The sequence below is a fragment of the Rhincodon typus genome, chromosome 39 (assembly GCF_021869965.1).
Source record: "Rhincodon typus isolate 14 chromosome 39, sRhiTyp1.1, whole genome shotgun sequence".
Classification (NCBI taxonomy): Eukaryota; Metazoa; Chordata; class Chondrichthyes; order Orectolobiformes; family Rhincodontidae; genus Rhincodon; species Rhincodon typus.
Window position 1 is genome coordinate 12,572,248 of NC_063370.1, and position 7,254 is coordinate 12,579,501.

Below are 7,254 nucleotides of genomic sequence, written 5' to 3' on the forward strand. Positions count from 1 at the left end.
GTGAGTGGAGGGGGAGTGAGGAAAGGGGAGTGGGTAGAGGGAGAGCGGGTGTGAGGGAATGAGGGGGAGGGGTTGTTGGGGAGTGGGAGTGAGTGGAGGGGGATGGGCAAAATGCCAGCCGCCCCCTCCCCCCACCAACATTATTTGTGACGGGAGTCACATGTTGAGGGAGGGGGCAGGCAGTCTCGAGGAGGGTCCTGTGAAATGGATTCTCTTTCCCTGCGGCCTATCGGAAAGGCTGTCGGGTTTGTTTCGTTTGGAAACTTTTACTGACTTCAATTTCCTAATTTTGCGAATATGGGGATGTGGGCGATCATGGGAATGGGGGTGTCCAGTCCACAAGGCTGTCTGTTACCAAGATTCCCATCAATCGAAGGCCAGGAGATAGTGTCTGTCGGCAGCAACCTCAGATCTCTGTCTCCCGACACCATCATCCAAGTGGGCTCCATGATCTTATGGAAAGGAGGAGCAGAATCGAGGGACCAAATGGCCTATTTCTGCTCCTGTTTCTTGTGCTCCTGTGTAACAGTGAGACTTCCTGGAGACTCCATCCATGATTGGCTCATCCTTCAGACACATCGCCTCTCCTCAGCCTATCAAAAAGAAGGGAGGGTCTTTGTTTGAGAGATACTAGGAACTGCCGATGCTGGAGAATCTGAGATAACGAGGTGTAGAGCTGGAGCAGGCCAAGCAGCATCAGAGGAGCAGGAAGAAGGGTCTAGGCCCAAAACATCAGCCTTCCTGCTCCTCTGATGCTGCTTGGCCTGCTCCAGCTCTACACCTTGTTATCTCAGGGTCTTTGTTTGGCCTGGTTCGATTCCGAGTGAGGACAGGGAGGCAGCAGTTATTTCCTCATTCCTCATTGGTTTTATAACTAATAACAAACGTGCTTAAAGAAAATGGACAAACAGTGTCCTGGAGATGAACCTGGAGACTCCAGGGTAACTCTGGAGGAGTTGGCAAATCCCTACGGATGTGTGGTAGCTCTCCATAAGACTGTATACTAGCACACAAGTCAGGAGTGCAATGGAATACTCCCCACTTGCCCTGGATGGGGGCAGCTCCAACAACACTCAACAAGCTCGACACCATCCAGGACAAAGCAGCCCCCGCTTGATTGGCACCACATTCACAAACATCCCACTCCCTCCCCCACCGACGCTCAGTAGCAGCAGTGTGTACCATCTACAAGATAAACTGGAAATTTACCAAAGATCTTAATTTAGAACCTTTCATCGCCGCTTTCTCTAGGACAATTGGAGATGGGCAGCAGCGTTGCCAGTGAGGCTGGTATCTAACAAATGAATAAATATCAATTAAAGGTCATAAGTAAAATCAAAAGTATTTGTAATGTTGCAACAGGTTAATGTTAGGAAGGACGATGTGCTAGAAATTTTGAAAAACATGAGGATAGTTAAGTCCCCTGGGTCAGATAGGCTATACCCAAGGTTACTACAGGAAGCAAGGGAAGAGATTGCTGCACCTTTGGTGATGATCTTTGTATCCTCACTGTCCACTGGAGTAATACCAGATGGTTGGAGGGTGGCAAATGTTATTCCTTTGTTCAAGAAAGGGAATAGGGATAATCCTGGGAATTACAAACCAGTCAGTCTTACTTCTGTGGTGGGGAAATTATTGGAGAGGATTCTGTGAGATCGTATTTATGATTATTTGGAAAAGCACAGTTTGATTAGAAATAGTCAGCATGGCTTTGTGAGGGGCAGGTCATGCCTCACAAGCCTTATTGAATTCTTTCAGGATGTGACAAACACATTGATGAAGGTAGAGCAGTGGATGTGGTGTATATGGATTTTAGCAAGGCATTTGATAAGGTTCCCCATGATAGGCTCATTCAGAAAGTAAGGAGGCATGGGATTCAAGGAAATTTGGCTGTTTGAATACAGAATTGGCTATCCAATAGAAGATAGAGGGTGGTAGTAGATGGAAAGTATTCAGCCTGGAGCTTGGTGATCAGTGGTGTTCCTCAGGGATCTGTTCTGGGACCCCTGCTCTTTGTGATCTTTATAAATGACTTGAATGAGGAAGTGGAAGGGTGGGTTAGTAAGTTTGCTGATGACACCAAGGTTGGTGGTGTTGTGGATAGTGTGGAGGGCTGTTGTAGGTTGCAACGGGACATTGACAGGATGCAGAGCTGGGTAAAGAAGTGGCAGATGGAATTCAACCCAGAAAAGTGTGAAGTGATTCATTTTGGAAGGTCGAATTTGAATGCAGAATACAGGGTTAATGGCAGGATTCTTGGCAGTGTGGAGCAACAGAGGGATCTTGGGGTCCACGTCCATAGATCCCTCAAAGTTGCTACCCAAGTTGATAGGGTTGTTAAGAAGGCGTATGGCGTGTTGGCTTTCATTGGCATGGGAATTGAGTTTAAGAGCCGCGAGGTTATGCTGCAGATGTATAAAACCCTGGTTAGACCACACTTGGAATGTTGTGTTCAGTTCTGGTTGCCTCATTATAGGAATGATGTGGAAGCTTTAGAGAGGGTGCAGAGGAGATTTACCAGGATGCTGCCTGGACTGGAGGGCAGGTCTTATGAGCAAAGGTTGAGGGAGCTAGGACTTTTCTCATTGGAGTGAAGAAGGATGAGAGTTGACTTGATAGAGGTGTACAAGATGATGAGAGGCATAGATAGAGCGGATAGCCAGAGACTTTTTCCAAGGGCGGAAATGACTATCACAAGGGAGCATAATTTTAAGGTGATTGGAGGAAGGTATAAGAGAGATGTCAGGGATAGGTTCTTTACATAGAGAGTGGTAGGTGCATGGAATGCACTGCCAGCGGTGGTAGTAGAGTCAGATACATTAGGGACATTTAAGCGACTCTTGGATAGGCACATGGATGATAGTGAAATGTAGGGTGTGCCAGGTAGTTTGATCTTGGAGTAGGATAATAGGTTGGCACAACAACGTGGGCCGAAGGGCCTGTACTGTGCTGTACTGTTCTATGTTCTATGTTCTATGTTCCAAACCCACGACCACTTCCATCTAGAAGGACAAGGGCAGCAGATACATTGGAACACCACCCCCTGCAAGTTCCCCTCCAAGTCACTCACCATCCTGACTTGGAAATATATCGCCGTTCCTTCAGTGTCGCTGGGTCAGAATCCTGGAATTCCCTCCCTAAGGGCATTGTGGATCAACCCACAGCACATGGACTGCAGCGGTTCAAGAAGGCAGCTCACCCCCACCTTCTCAAGGGGCAACTAGGGACGGGCAGTAAATGCTGGGCCCAGCCAGAGACACCCACATTGCTCGAATTAAAAATAAGATATGAGCAAAAATAGGCCATTCAGCCCATCAAATCTGCTCTGGCATTCAATGAGATCATGGCCAATCTAATAATCCTCAACTCCACTTCCTTATCTTTTCTCCATCATCCTCAATTCCCTTACAAATTAAAACAAAAATCTCAGCCCTGAATACATTTAATGACCCAGCCTCTGCAGCCCTCTGTGGTGTAGAATGCCCCAGACTCAGTGCCCTCTGAGAGGAGAAATGGATAGCAGGGGAATGCCAGCTGCTGCAGGATTTGGCCTGGCTCCTGTTCAGTCAGGCTCGGAGTCAGAAACTCCTCAAAGTTCCCGCTCCAAGCTCTCCATCGTCTTCCCTCTCAATGTGTGGAGTCAGTCTGTTGGGAAGGGTGTTCACATCATCTAGTGACCATGCTGGGAACTGCATGTAATCTGAACGTTGGGAGGGTTAACCCAACAGGAGCAGGCACCTCTTTCTCTGGATCAGAAAACAAGTGACTCTGTCCCAGACTAAAGCCGTCGGCACCTTGCACTTTAGGTGCCATACTGGGCCGTTTCCCCCAGGGCTGGGATAAACTGAGCCAGCGAGCTGATGGAATCCTAGATAACAAGGTGCAGGGCTGGATGAACACAGCAGGCCAAGCAGCATCATAGGAGCAGAAAGGCTGACGTTTCGGGCCTAGACCCTTCATCAGAAATGGGGGAGGGGAAGGGGATTCCGAAATAAATAGGGAGAGAGTGGGAGGCGGATAGAAGATGGATAGAGGAGAGGATAGGTGGAGAGGAAACAAACAGGTCGAAGAGGCGGGGATGGAGCCAGTAAAGGTGAGTGTAGGTGGGGAGTTAGGGAGGGGATAGGTCAGTCCAGGGAGGACGGACAGGTCACGGGGCGGGATGAGGTTAGTCGGTAGGAGATGGGGGTGGGGCTTGAGGTGGGAGGAGGGGATAGGTGGGAGGAAGAACAGGTTAGGGAGGCCGGGTGGAATCGTCACTCCTTCCTGGCTCTCTCTTGTGTTTATTTGGGTGTTTCATTGAATCTCTCTCTCCCTCTGCGTGTGAGACGAGGCCGCTCTGTGTCAGCTGCCACGGAAGCCCATGTTGAAAATCTGAGGCTAGTGTCCAGCTGCCTCATCCCCTCCCTGTCCCTATTTGGAAAGAAAGATACAAGATTTCAAAATCAAAACCTTGCTTGACGAGGGGTCGGTGCAACCAATGGAATGGGACCCCCTGGGATTCATTCCTGTTGTTTTAATGGTATTATTCAATATTGTAATGTCATTTTGTACCGTTACATCTTTGTCGTTGATTATATTTAAGTTTTATATTGTATGTCAGAATATGTTGTTGCATGTTATTAATTCAGGAGATGTGTTACTTGCCAATGTCACTGGCCTTCTAATCCAATAAGCCCTGGCTAATGTTCCAGGGACCCTGGTTCAAATCCCATCCATGCCAGATAGTGAAATTTGAATTCAGTAAAAATCTGGAAATAAATGTTACCATAATGGCTGTCACAGTCAATCATTGTTAGAAGCTTCTGCTCCTATGATGCTGCTTGGCCTGCTGTGTTCATCCAGCCCTGCACATTGTTAGAAGCTTGTCTGTTTGTTAATGTGTAGGGTTAGAGGGATAGGGGAAGGTGAAAGCTTACAGGGATAGGAGAAGGTGAAGGGTTACAGGGATAGGTGAAGGTGAAGAGTTAGAGGATTAGGTTTGGTGAAGGGTTAGAGGAATAGGGTAGGGGTTGGGTCTGGGCAGGATGCTCTTTAGAGGGTTAGTGTGGACCCGATGGGCTGCAATGATCTGCTTGCACACTTTAGAGATTCTATGATTAAACTCCTTGAGGGAAGGAAGTTTACCATCCTTACCTGGTCTGGTCTACATGTGGCCCCAGTGTGATTGACTCTCTCTCAACTGCCTACTCATCCCAGGACACTATGGGGCAATGTAGCATGGCCAATCCACCCTAACCTGCACATCTTTTGGACTGTGGGAGGAAACCAGAGCACCCAGAGGAAACCCACACAGACATGGGGAGAATGTGCAAACTCCACACAGACAGTCACCCGAGGGTGGAATTGAACCCATGTCCCTGGTGCTGTGAGGTAGCAGTGCTAACCACTGAGTCACCATGCTGCCATTTTTCCTTTGGGGTTTGGGGGAACAGGGTAATGGGGAGGCAGTGGGGAGTTGTTGTTGGTGAGTAGACCAACATTTTGCCCCACCCCTTGGAATTCTGCCTTTGGGGTAAATTCGGGAACCCTTGCCCTGTGAGTGTGCCCTGGGATCTGTCTGGACTGGGAAACTGGCTCAAGAGGGTGATACTTGAAGATGTTGATTCGGCGAGCAGGGTGTGCGAGAGAATGCAGGTAACTGTGGGGGAATGGGGGCAGAGGGCTGGCCTGGTCAAACAGGCACAGGGAGGTGCCAATACAGAGGAACATGAACCATTCGATAGGATCGTCTTCTGCCAATGGCAAGGCTGTACTCAGAGAGCGGTAGCAGCTATTGCAAATTGGGGTTACAGGTCTCAAGGCAATGCAACGGCCATTTACCCAAGTTCAATCATTTTTCTAATTGGAGGTGCTTAATCTCCCCAATAGCACCACTCAGCAAGTTAATCTCATGCCTGGAGAGGGCTGGAGGGTTGCATACCTCACTACTTGCACTGGCACCTGAATTTTAATGCTCACCCTGGGACGATCTCAAACCTGACCCTCTGTTTCCCCCAACCGCGTCCCCCTCCTTTCTACCTCCCCTCCACACACCCCCCAGGCTGTTACTGGATAGCGACCTGCACAGAGTCCCTGAGCTGAGAGTTGTCAGGGTATCAGGAATCCCCTCGCCCCAGGTGACAGCTAACTAAAAGACAGTTTGCTTGTGAAGGGCAATGACATTAAAACTTGTTCACAGATAATCACCACAGGAAGATAAAGAAAAGAATCTAATTTCTGCCAGTGTAATTTCCTCTCGGATTAAACACTGTCTGAGTGAGCTGTCAGTGTTCCATTCTTTTGCAAAGGAGTGAGGTTATTAGACTATTTAAATATTACTTAGAAAACCAGACTGCTGGTAATTTAATTTTCCACCGTGACTAATATGCAGCTGTATCTCCATTCTTAATTATTCCAACTTCAATACAAATTGTGTTCTTTCCCTGGTTAGAATTTCCTAACTAGGCTCAAGAGGTTTGCTTGACTCCGATTTTGCCCATCTCTTTTCCTGAGTGGACTTGGATGAAATGGTTGCTAGCCATGGATTGGTTGCCGTGGTACCTGCCAGTCCGTTGCCAAGATACCCGCAGTCTGGTTGCCATGGGGTTCACGCGGGTTATATGACCCGAGGTACCCATGGATCAGTTGCCATGGTATACACCTGTCGGTCTCACCAGACCATGGAGCTGCCCTCTCATTCATGACCGATGATTAGAGATGGTTTAACCTGAGGGTCACCACATCTCAGGCAAGGGGAGAGGTTGAGAAGGAGAATCCTTCACGGTAACTTCAGCCGGTGTGGGAACTGAACCCACAATGCTGGCACCAGCTACCAGCCATCTGATCTAAACAATAACCCTCCCTGATACCATGGAACCCGTAGCTTATATAACCATGGCACCCATGGGTCAGTTGCCATGCAACCTCCATTGGTCTCTGTGCCATTAGAACCTCTATAACCATGGTCCATATGGGTCAGTTGCTACGGCAACATCTATTTACCACCATGGCAGCACAATTTCTATAACCATGGTACCCATGTATCAGCTGTCATGGTAACCTCCATTTGTCGCTACGGCACTGCAACCTCAATAACCATGGTACCCATGGATACATTACCATGGCAAACTCCATTGGTTGTCATGGCACTACAACTTCTATAACCATGGTACCCATGGACCCATTGCCATGGCAAACTCCATTGGTAGTCATGGCACTACAGCTTCTATAACCATGGTACCCATGGACCCATTGCCATGGCAAACTCCATTG

General features: G+C 48.3%; 1 protein-coding gene across 1 annotated transcript in view; it reads left to right on the forward strand.

Annotated features, from left to right (window-relative positions):
* Positions 1-7,254, forward strand: part of LOC109922212 (homeobox protein Meis2-like) — an 84,757-nt gene that overhangs the window by 58,410 nt on the left and 19,093 nt on the right. The gene's annotated exons all lie outside the window — the stretch shown is intronic.